Genomic DNA, 11,662 nt, shown 5'->3' with positions numbered 1-11,662 from the left:
CCACCTCCCACATTCTATCATGCCCACAGATCCCCTGGGGAGATCGTTCGTGGGCAGTATGCCGACTTGGCACGGCTGGGGAGGGGCCTGAGACTCAGAATTCCTACCAAGTTTCCTGGTAATGCAGGGGCTGCGGGTCCCAAGACCACACTTCTGAATAGCTTCTGAAGGATGAAGGGCTTCTGGGGTCTCATGCAAAGAGAGGAGTCGGGTCTTATCGTGCCCCCACACAGGACCCCACTCCCCACCCCCAGGGAAGCTTCCAGGCCTCTGCAATGATGATTACGGACGTGCAGATGGCCCCCCTCCCTGACTTATGCATGAGCCCAGGGAACTCCAGGTCTGACCATCTGGGTACAGTTGGAGACCTGTCACTCCAGCCAGCTCTGCTGCCCCTCAGCAGTCACTAGGGCCATGGAACCCTTGAAGACTGTGACATCCCCCGTCTGGACCCTGCTCTAGTTCCCCTGGCCCTCAACACGGCTGTCTTCCACTGGTAGAACCTCGAGGGCCATCACCAGCCCCCAAGTGACAAGGACAGCTGGGCTCAATGCACATGACCACTTTTCCGAGTTCTCTTTAATATTAATACAAGTATGGGGTACAGCCTCCAAACTCTCCTCCCGGAGCCCCCAACACAACCAGAAGCCAAAATGCCACTGCCAGAGATAAGCCCTTCACTTCTCAAATATCCCTCCCTCTGGCCAGATCCCCAAAGGGGTGACCAGAACCCCTTCAGGAGGCTGCCCCAGCTCCAGCCCCATCTTCCCATCATCCTCCCAATGTCCTCCCAAAGCAGAAGGAACAGCCTCTCCCTCTTCCTCTTCCTGTCTGGTTGGGACTTCCCTCTCAACATAAAGGAGAACCCGAAGGGATAGAGGAAATCCTTTTCTCTCCGGACAATGCCTGACTTCCTCCCTGATTTCCTCCCTGTGGGTTGAAACACAGTCTAATTGACCAAAGCTCAACAACAGCTTCCATCGTGAGCAGTTCACGCTGCTCCCAGGTGCTCTGGGAACCCCGAGACCCACTGGAAACCCACCAGAAAATACTGCCCCAAACGATCCTTGCTCCATGGGGAATGAAGGCGTCTTCCTCGTTGGCCACAAGAATCTGCAAAAGGGCCGTTCTCTTGGCAACTTGGAAACGGAGCCCACTCCTTCAGGAGGCCTGTGGGTGGGGCCCCAGATGCACCGCCTCCCATGGGTGATTACTGAGCACCTATAGGGTGCCAGACACCTGTGGGCCACTGGGGAGATCGCTGGTCAAGAGTCGGCTTTCAGGGGCGTCTGGGTGACTAAAGCGGTTCAGCATCTGACTCTTGATTCCAGCTCAGGTCATGATCTCAAGGTCATGAGAGGGAGCCCCGTGTTGGTCTCCACGCTCAGCATGGAGTCTGCTTGAGAGTCTGTCTCTCCCCCGATTTGCGTGCGAGCACACGCTTGCTCTCTCTCTTTCTCTTTCTCAAATAAATAAATAAATCTTTTTTTAAAAAGGAGATTGTCCCCAAACAACTGCTTTAGAAAAAAATTAAAATAAAATCAAATAAATCTTAAAAAAAAATAAAGAGTCCACTTTCAAAGCACTTATAAGTGACCTCACCTCCTCCCCTCCCCCCATGGTAGGCACTGTGATAAACCATCCAGTTCCCTTTTTAGAGGCTGACTCAGCTACTGAGAGCCCCCTGGCTGAAGCCACACCCTCCCAGGACAGCCCACACCCCCTGCTGATGGTGGCCTACCACCTTAGGGACCACTGTGATGGACCATGTGGCTACAGAGTTCCCTGTGGGCTGAGCTGAAGCTGTTGGTCTGCTCCTCCCTCTGCCCGTCCCTAGTGCCATCCTCACCTTCCTTAGATGTGGCTCCCAAGGGCCCTTCTTTGGAAACATCCTGCAGCTAAACTCCATCTCAGAGTCTGTTTCCCAGAGAAGAGTGCCTGGGAGACTGGCAAATGTGGGGGAGGGGGGACCCACATCCTCCACTTCTGGGAGGAAAGCTGTGGGAGCAGCCTCTGCTAGGCCACAACCTGGGAGAGCCAGATTGGAGAAACTGCAGGAGAGAAATGCAAGTTCCCCCCCCACCCAAGCTGGGCTGGGTGACACAGAGCAGGTCCCTTCTCTCTCTGGGCCTGACCCCTTGCCCGTCAGGTGACGTGTGTGCATCTGGGGATCGGATGGCCCATGAGGCCTTCTGGCTCTGACATTCTGGCCTTGTGCTAGGTTGCGTCCGTGGCCCCAGGCCTCACCGATGTAGCCCGGATCCCTGAGAAAATGGAGCCGAATTCAGGAGGAGCTCACCCCTCTCCTTCTCAGATGGGTCAAGGGGAGTTTTGTTGTTATGGACTGCATTATATCCCCCTAAAAGACATCCACTGAAGCCCCATCCCGCAGGACTTCAGAACGTGCCTATATTTGGGATAGGGCCTTTCCAGAGGTGAGGTAGGTAAAATGAGGTCATTGGAGGAGACCCCAATCCAATGTGATTGGTGTCCTTACAAAAGAGGAGATTAGGACACCGACAGGCACAGAGGGAAGAGGATGTGAGGGCATAGAAAGGACGCGGCCATCCACAAGCCAAGGAGAGAGGCCTCAGAAGGAACCGACATTGCTGACACCTTAATCCCAACCTCCAGCCTCCAGAAGTGTGGTACGGGACATTTGTGTGGCTAGGCCCGCCCAGGCTGTGGTCTTTCTAGGACAGCCTGAGCAGAATAACATGCTGGTCAATGAAACATATGGAGGACCCCCAGACCTAGCCCTGGAAGGCTCTGGCACATATTGGGAAGCCCAGACACTTGGGCGGGATCCCTGGCTGAACAAGCATGACGGCCTTGCTTCTGCTCACCCCATGCTGGGCTCTGGGAGAGCTGCACTGGGCAGGAAGTTGCGTTCTGATTGCAGAGCTGAGAGCTGTGGGGTGGGGCCAGGACTGAGTGGCTGACAACCCAACACTGGGTACAACACCCAGGCCTCCATGTTCCACACCAGGAAGGGAAAGGAGAGAATGTTCTGGCAGGCAGGGGACCACCGCCACTGTCTGGGTCTGTTTCCTTACCTCTGAGGTTTCCCCAGTTCCAGTATGCATGTGGTTCCTCGCTCTCCAGGAAACACAGTCAGAGATACAATGAGCTGTCCTCACGGCCCACAGCCTCAGAGAGGGTCCACGACACACCCGCACCCCCCACCATGGCCGACCTCACCAACTCAGGGCACCCCAGGGTGTCTCAGGAGGGAGGCCCAGGACCACTCCCAAGGCTCTGAGAGCCGATTCTGCTGAGGAAAGGCCTTTCTCTAAATATTTTCTCTCCAGGTTTGGCTGGAGACAGTCAAAGCCCGTCAGGGGGCTCGGAGAACAGGGCAAGCCTGCCAAGAGCCGTCTGAGGACCGCCTTTGTGAAGAAAACCCAGGGAGCGGGGCTGGCCCACACCCAGGCAGCCAAGGGACAGGCCCACCCTCCCCTCCCTGGGTTCAAGCCAGGGTACCCACAGTGGCCGGGAGTTCTAGGCCCAGGCAGACCCCAGAAAACAGCCCACAGCCCTCTAGTCAGCTGCCACGTGTTTGTTTTTACAGCTGCTCCTCCTGCTCGGCTGTTCCAGTGAGCAAAGGAATCTGTTTGTCTGAGAAAAAGAATGTGGCAGAGAGGCAGGAGGCAGCCCCGGGCAGCCCCGGCAGCCTCAGCAGCTACAGAGCTCGCCAAATCCAGCCAGACACCCAGGAGAGTCACCCAGAGGCCTGGAGGCCAAGGTCACGGACCCAGGGACACCCTCCACCCTCACCCTGCAGACAGCCGTGCTCCTCGGGGGGCCGGGGCTTTGCCCAGAGTCCCCAGAGCTGGTGGCAGGCCGGCAGCCTGAGCGCACCGAACTGGGACCCACCCTTGTGAGGTATTTTATTTGCCTCTCCCTCATTCACACACAGACCGCCCCCCCCAAACACACACACAGACACACACACATTGAGAAGGAGGTCCATCAGCTGTGTGTACAAAGAACAAGCCCACAGCCGGGCCTGCAGTGGACTTGGAGAGGAAGAAAGACAGAGGTGACAAGATGCGCTCCAGACCCAAGGCGCCAGCCCCGTCGAGGGAAGACATCTGCCACCCTGGAGGTCTGGCCAGAACCCCCAGACCTGTCATCTTTCTTCCGGAGCATTCTGGGCAGCCCAGCAGGAATCCAGGCAAAGACTAGCTCAAAGTCACCCTCATTTGGGTGGTCTTGGTCACAAGGACACCTGGTGTCCCCAAGCAGTCACGCTTGATACCCATATCCATCCATACCCGATCACCAACCACCTGGACTGACCAAGAGTTGTCCTGGGGGCTGAGACGGGGTTGGGGGAGAAGGGAGACACAGCTTCTGGGAGGAAGACACAATCTCCTACACTACAGCAGGCTCCCACCCTTAAGTGGTCAGATTTGGGTTCGAACACTCCCCACTGCAGATCACTGCTATTGTGATCTGGCTGGCATTAAATCCCTCAGAGGTGTAGACGTGGGATGTGTAACAACAAACCCTCCCCGCTAAATCTTTCCTGGTCAGATTAATAATCTAGATGTAACTGAGCTCCTCCCCTGGGTCAGCCCATTCACTCCTGAAGGGACCTGGGAAGTCAAGGGATTGCCCAAGGTCATACAGCACGAGTGACCAAGAGAAGGTGTCTTAGGCTGGGCTCTTCCAGAAGCTGAGCCTGAGACAAGGACTTGGGGTCAAATGATTGATTTGAGAGTGGGGCAGTAAGGTGGGAAAGGGATGCAGCCAGTAAGAGAGGTGGTGTGGAACAAGTCACCCGAGTGAAACACTGGGAGTCAGTCCCATGGGGTCTCTCTGAGACATCAGTGTTGCCTGACCTGGGGAGTGGGAAAGCTGGAGCATTTAACCTCTAGTTCCTATCCATCATTGCCTAGGAGATGCTCCCACGGGCATTTCTGTGAAGCCCTCGGGTGGGGGGGGTGTCTTACACCCCTGGAGAATGTTCTGGACTGGTGGGTGCTGAGAGGATTTAGGTGGGGCACTGGACCATCTGCTGCAGAAATTGACCACAGTTCTGGGTGAATCCAGAGTCTTCCTAGGTCCCCTATTCTGGCTGCTCCTGAGCCAGCATCTGAGGCTGGAAACTTCAAGGTTCCCCAGCTTGTCTGTGATGAAGACAGCGTGTCAGGGCTTGGAAGGGTGCGGGAGAGGCTGGGGTAGAAATAGCCATCCCAGTGCACGTATGCACACACACACACACACACACACATGCACACATGTACCAGTCAGTACTGGGCTTCCATGCTGGCTTCAGAATGGGGATGCCCTTGGGAATCCCTGATGCTACCCAGAAGAGAGAGATGGGAACCCCTTCAAAAGGGGCCCCCACGGGGCACCTGGATGGCACAGTCAGTTAGGAGTCTGACTCTTGGTTTTGGCTCAGGTTGTCATCTCAAGGTCGTGAGATGGAGCTCCATGTTGGGCTCAATGCTCGGTGTTGAGTCTGCTTAAGACCCTCTCTCCCTCTGCCCCTCCCCACTTCAAATAGATAAATAAATCCTTTTTTTAAAGATTTTATTTATTTACTTGACAGAGAGAGACACAGCAAGAGAGGGAACACAACCAAGAGGAGTGGGAAAGGGAGAAGCAGGCTTCCCACGGAGCGGGGAGCCCGATGCAGGGCTCGATCCCAGGACCCTGGGATCATGACCTGAGCCAAAGGCAGACGCCAAATGACTGAGCCTCCCAGTTGCCCCAATAGATAAATAAATCTTTTTTTTTTAAGATTTTATTTACTTATCTGACAGAGAGAAATCACAAGTAGGCAGAGAGGCAGGCAGAGAGAGAGGAGGAAGCAGGCTCCCTGCTGAGCAGAGAGCCCGACGCGGGGCTCGATCCCACGACCCTGAGATCATGACCTGAGCCGAAGGCAGCCGCTTAACCCACTGAGCCACCCAGGCGCCCCTAGATAAATAAATTTAAAAAAAAAAAAAAAAAAACGAACCCCACACCTTGCGAGTAACGACTTGGATCCAATACTCCAATTCAGCACTGTGTGGCCCAGGGCAGGGCACGGTTGCTGGATGCCTGGGTGCAGGTAAACTAAGGATATTAATACCTGAGTCCATCCCCAAAGGCTGGGTCGAAGCTTCAGAAGTAATTAGGTGGCCTTCCTGCCGCAGCGGGGGATCCGTAGCCAGGGGAGTGAGCCGTATTTTTTTCTTTTGAGGGAAAATTCACATAACATAAAATTGACCATTTGAAGCATTTCGAAACATACAATTCAGTGGCATTAAGTATATTTACAGCGTTATACAGAAATCAGCACTGCCTGGTGCTGGAACATTTTCTCTCCACAACAGAAATCCCGTGACCATCCAACAGCCACTCCTCCGCCTCCCCTCCCCACCACCCCGCCCCCAACAACCACTAAGCTCCTTGTGCTGTCTCTATAGACATGTCTATTGTGGACCTCTCGTACAAATGGAATCGTACAATATGTGGCCTTGTGTGTCTGGCTTCTTTCATTCGGCCTCGTGTTTTCAAGGTCCATCCGTGATGTAGCAGGTGTCACTCCTTCCTTCCTATTGATGGTGGGATACTATTACACTGTATGGAGGGACCTCGCTCTATTTATTCATTCATTTGGGTCATTTCCATCCGCGGGGGCTCTCTTGAAGAGGGCTACTAGGAACTTTGCATCCACGTTTTTGTGCCGATGTACCTTTCCTATTCCCTTGGGTGCACCCCTCAGCATGAAATTGCCAGTTGTATGGCGACTCTCTGTTTCACTTTTGAGGACCTGTGACTCTTCCATGCCAGCTACACCAGTAACATTCACACAAGCCCAATTTTGCCACATCTTTGCTGGCATTTGTTATTTTCCTTTTTTAACCCCCCTTAAATTATAGCCATCCTGTGGGTGTCAAGAGGTACCTCGTTGTGGTTTTCCTTTGTGTGTCCCTCAAGGCTAACGACATCGAGCATCTTTTTTGGAATGCTTATTGGTCTGTGTGTTTTTTGTAAATGTCCATCACTCCTGGCAATAATTACCCCGGGATTAAACCAATGCACAAGAGTAGACTTGGTATTGGATAAATTGGATAAATTCCAGGGTGAAGATCACCCAGACAAAGGAGCCAGAATTTATCATTGCACATTTTTAATTTTTTTTTCACTGCCCCTTTTTAAACCACTGCAAGCTACATGCCTGTGGAGTTTTACTCTCCTGACCTCTCAAGCACTGGTTATTGGCACAGCATGTTAAATGTTTTTGGTAACTGCACATAAAATTGTTTTATATTTTTATATTACATCCACTTAATAGAAATATATAAATTAAATTTATATCTTGTATTTCCCTTTTTTTAGTTACCTGTGTGCTCTGCACGTTTATCAATATTTTCTTATCAAGTCACAGGGACGCTTTCATAAAATAACTACATCAATCATATATTTTGTCCTCAGTCTTGTTTCTCTTTATAATTTGATTGGAGTGTGGTTTAGTGCTTTTCTCTTTGTGTTAAGCATTTTTGATTATTTGTGCAGTTAACCTTTGTTTTCTATTTTCTGATTCTTTCTATCACATCCAAATTTAAAAAGTCTTTCCCCAGGGGCAGAACATCGTTTTAAGATGAGAATCTTCCGAGGAAAATGTCCCAGTTCCTAAGAAATTGCAAAATCCCTCAGCCAGGTAGGATGACATTGGTGTCCTCCTGTCCCCAAGGTCCTTCCAGGGAAAGGGGATCGTTTAGCATCACCGTTAAGAGCATGAGCTCCAGAGCCAGACGGCTGGCTGTGAATCCTGCCTCTGTTATGTGGGCACCTTACATGATTTTCTGTGCCTCAACTTCCTCATCTGGGAAATGGAGGTAGTCATGGCACCTGCTTCATAGGGTTGTTGAGAAGATTAACTGGTATGCTGAGTTCCTCTAAGGAAAGCTTGGATCTGACTGGGGTCTCAGATCTCCCATGGTCAGTGCAGTAGAAGGACGACAGAGGTATTCTTTCTGGTCCCGCCCAAAGAGAGGGCTGCCAACAGGCCCAAGCCTGTTTCAGTGGGGAGGACGGCCCACTGGGCTCACCAGGCTTCTCCGCCAGCTTTTCTCTCACCTGCCTTCTGTTTGGTTTGAGATGAGGTTGACAGACCACCTGGCCCACTAAACTGGGACAGGAAACTTGTCCCCATCTGCCACTTACCTGTCCAGAGCCCGGCTGCCATCTTTGTTTTTCTATCCAGAGTGGGGGCAGCTACAGATGAAAACAGCCTAGCTTGTTAGGTCAGTGGGTCACGGCTCCAGGGCTTCTGCCCTGTCCTCTCCCTCCCCTTACCCCACCTCTCATCCCCCACCCCCCTCTCTGGGTGGCTCAGACCCCGGAATTTTAATTGGCCTGAAACCTTGTTAATAAGAGTAGCTGGAGAGAGGCCTGAGGGGGATTCAAATGCCTGTGACTTTCAGGTGGGGGACTCAGTTCCCCAGGAAGCCAGTCAGTGGGGGATGGTGACCTGGACTCAGGCTGGCAAAACATGGGGTGGGGGAGGGGTGCTGCTGAGCCCTGGAGTCTCTGCAATGGAAAACAATGATCCCCATGTTCCTTTAACCTGGACAGAGTTGAAGTCCCTCAGCTTAAAATTCCTAACCACCCCCCCAACACCCACAAACAACCTGAGGTAGAGTGGCTAATGAAAACAGCGGGCCTTGCCTTGGCTTTGCAAACAGCTCTCACATTCCCTGTGTGAGTCACGGCCCTTGTGAGCCAAGGGAGGTGAGCATTGCTGCCCCTGTCTTACAGAAGAGGCGACCGAACCCCCCCAAAAAGTTAATATTTAGGTCCGGGTGCTGTCGAGGCTGGTCTCAGTCCACGGGCTCTAACTCCTAGCCTAAAGCGGTGGTTCTCACTCTTTAGTACATCAGAACCCCCAGAACCCCAGGGGGCCACCCGCCCTGATTTTCCAACTTAGTGGGTCCAACCTAGGGCCAAGAGATCACTTTCCTTTCTTTTTTTTTTCCTATCTTTATGGAGATGTAATTGACAAATAACAAGTTGTGTATATTTCCGGTGTTCGGCTTGATGTTCTGATATGCATATACATGGAGAAAGGATCAGTGCTGTCATCGAAGAGAAATGGAATCAGTGTCTCGAAGAGAATTCGCTTTTCTAAGAGGCTTCCAGGTGACACCGCTGTCATGGGGCCAGGGTTCACACTTGGAGAATCGTTGGCCTAAAAACTCATGTCACTGCCTCATAGCTTCTCATTGTGTTAATAGGAAATGCTCCCAGCAGCTGCGGATGGACAGATTCAGGCATTCTCCAAAGAATCCCTTCCCGCAGCACATCAAAGCACAAGGCAGGAGCAGCAGCCTCCAACAGCAGGGGGTTCTCACATCAGGGAAGGAGCTTGAACGTAGAGGCAGGGGCAGTCGGGGCTGGGGACCTGAGCACAGGGGGTTAATTCTCAGTTCCTGCCGGGGAGTCCACGTGACTGGGAAGGAAGCAGGTGGAATGATTGCTTTATATACAGAACCATCAAGGTCTTGGCTGTGTAAAACCCAATCATTACTTCCAGGTAGTAATGCGTTTTAGGCAATGTCTTCTGCTTATGCTCAGCAATGCATGAGTCTCGGAGCGGTGGCCAGAGAAATGGCGAGTTGTCGGATATCGAGCGAGTGATAATGGAATCCAGGAGGTGGAAATTACAAGTCGAAAAGTAAAATCGATGCCCTGCCTGTGAAATGACGGAATGCCTGGTGAGGAACCTTATAGAGATGTCCCCACCCTCTCCTGCCCCCTCGCTCGGCACCGACCTCTAAGAAGCTCGCCAGCTCAGAAGTTCCTTGAGGGCAGGGACCACATTTTAATCATGGGGAATCATATCACGTCAGGGCAGAAACAGGGCCTCAGACAGCTCCCAGCCCTGGAAGGGCAAATCAGTTTCATTTTGGGGCCGGGTCGGATCTTTTAGGGATGGCTGCCTGAAGTCTCTTGGCTCCGTGGGGAGCCATTCTTAGCACAGGGATTGGGATGAGGGGGACACTACATGACATGCAACAGCACTTTGCTCAGCTTACCCAATCCAATCTAGTCCTACCTGCCCCGCTGAAAGATGGGGAAAGAAGAACAGCCCCCCGCTCCCCTCCCCGGGTCCCCGACCACAGTCCAGCATGCCCCTGTCCCCTAGCAGCCACTGCCTACCAGGTCAAGGGGCTTGAGCAGAGGATTTAAGGGTCCATTGACTGGGATGGGAGAAAAAAAGAACATCTTTGGTTTTAGTAAGCTCTAACTGAAATCGAGCCCTTCCTTCCATCCTGAACGGAGGCAGCAACTCACACGAGCACCAGCAGCTCCATGACCGCCACTTGGAGAGACCACAGCGATCTCCACAGCACATCAGAGTCCCCGTGGGTATCTCTCCAGATCACTTACGTGCCTCACTGGGACCAAATGATAGCATTTATTAGACCTGCCACTAAATCTTGTTGTCGAATGCATCTGTAAAGAAGCACAGACATTACTGCATCACGAAGCTATTTTAAAATATTTGGGGAACTGTGTCTGAATAAGATTGGTTCCTCTGGAATCCTAATTGATGCAGTTGAACACATTACTCCAAGAAGGAGTCTATGGGCTCCACCAGATACCGGGGGTGGGGAGTGCATGGTCAAAAAAAAAAAAAAAAAAAAGGTTAAAAGCCCCTGCCAGCATTTGCTGATGGCAAGTCCTGCATGCCCACGCCCCTCCCGGCCTTGACATTGGTCGGAGGAGGGGATGTGGGCAACACGGGCCGTCTTAGGTGCCTTGTATTCTTTGCTGTGACTTGGCAACAACTGGCAGCTGAGACGGCGTGAATTGGCTGCTCTCCACTCTGGGGAGACCGCTGACCTCGGGGGCTCGCTGGGCCCAGATGCCCAGACGGTGACAGCTCTGGCCCTGTGCCAGGGCCTCCCCAGCTTGGCCTTCCACGCGATGGTCAGTCTGGGTCACGGACACGGCAGCTTGATGTTGGGTGCCGGACTTCTTCTTTCTCCTGCGGCAACCCTTCCCTTCTGCAGTGATGTCGCTCAGGATCCCGAAGGGCGGACTTCGGGGCTAGCTTACGGCTGAGTCTGGATACCTGTTTTCTCAGCCTTGGGGGTGGGGGAGCAAGACAGTCTGGTGGGGATCACAGGCCACATCACTGTTTTCCTTTCATCTTCAACATGCAGCTATCTTCCTTCCTTCAGACATGCAGATGCTAAATTCACAGCAATTAGCCCTGGAAAGCACCTCCAGAAAAATCATCTGTTCCACACATCCTGCCTCCCTTTGCTTTACAAACCGGGACACAGTCCAGGAAAATCAGCGCGACCCGCCCGCGTGTCCCCGACCTGGAACCGCCAGGCCAGTCCTTTCTCCACCCCTGCACAGCCTCATAAATAATGTAAGATTTTGGCCCCATCACCGTCTGTCTTAGGTCAGTGAAAAAACTGCAAATCCGTTTTTACTCAAAATCACCATTTGGTTAAGGGGGGGGTGTGTCCAGTCTCGGTGTCTTCCTTGTAACTGGCACAGCTGCAGGTCTGTGCGAAATTCTTGTTGGTTTTTCTCTTCAGAGACCCCCTGGAGGAATTCTGGAAGTGTGCATGAGAGGGAAGGCCTCCTGTCTTCCATCAGTGGCAGACGTGATGCCTCCAAGATGTTTCCGGTTTGGAGG

The sequence above is a fragment of the Lutra lutra genome, chromosome X (assembly GCF_902655055.1).
Source record: "Lutra lutra chromosome X, mLutLut1.2, whole genome shotgun sequence".
Classification (NCBI taxonomy): Eukaryota; Metazoa; Chordata; class Mammalia; order Carnivora; family Mustelidae; genus Lutra; species Lutra lutra.
Note: the sequence above shows the minus strand (reverse complement) of the source record.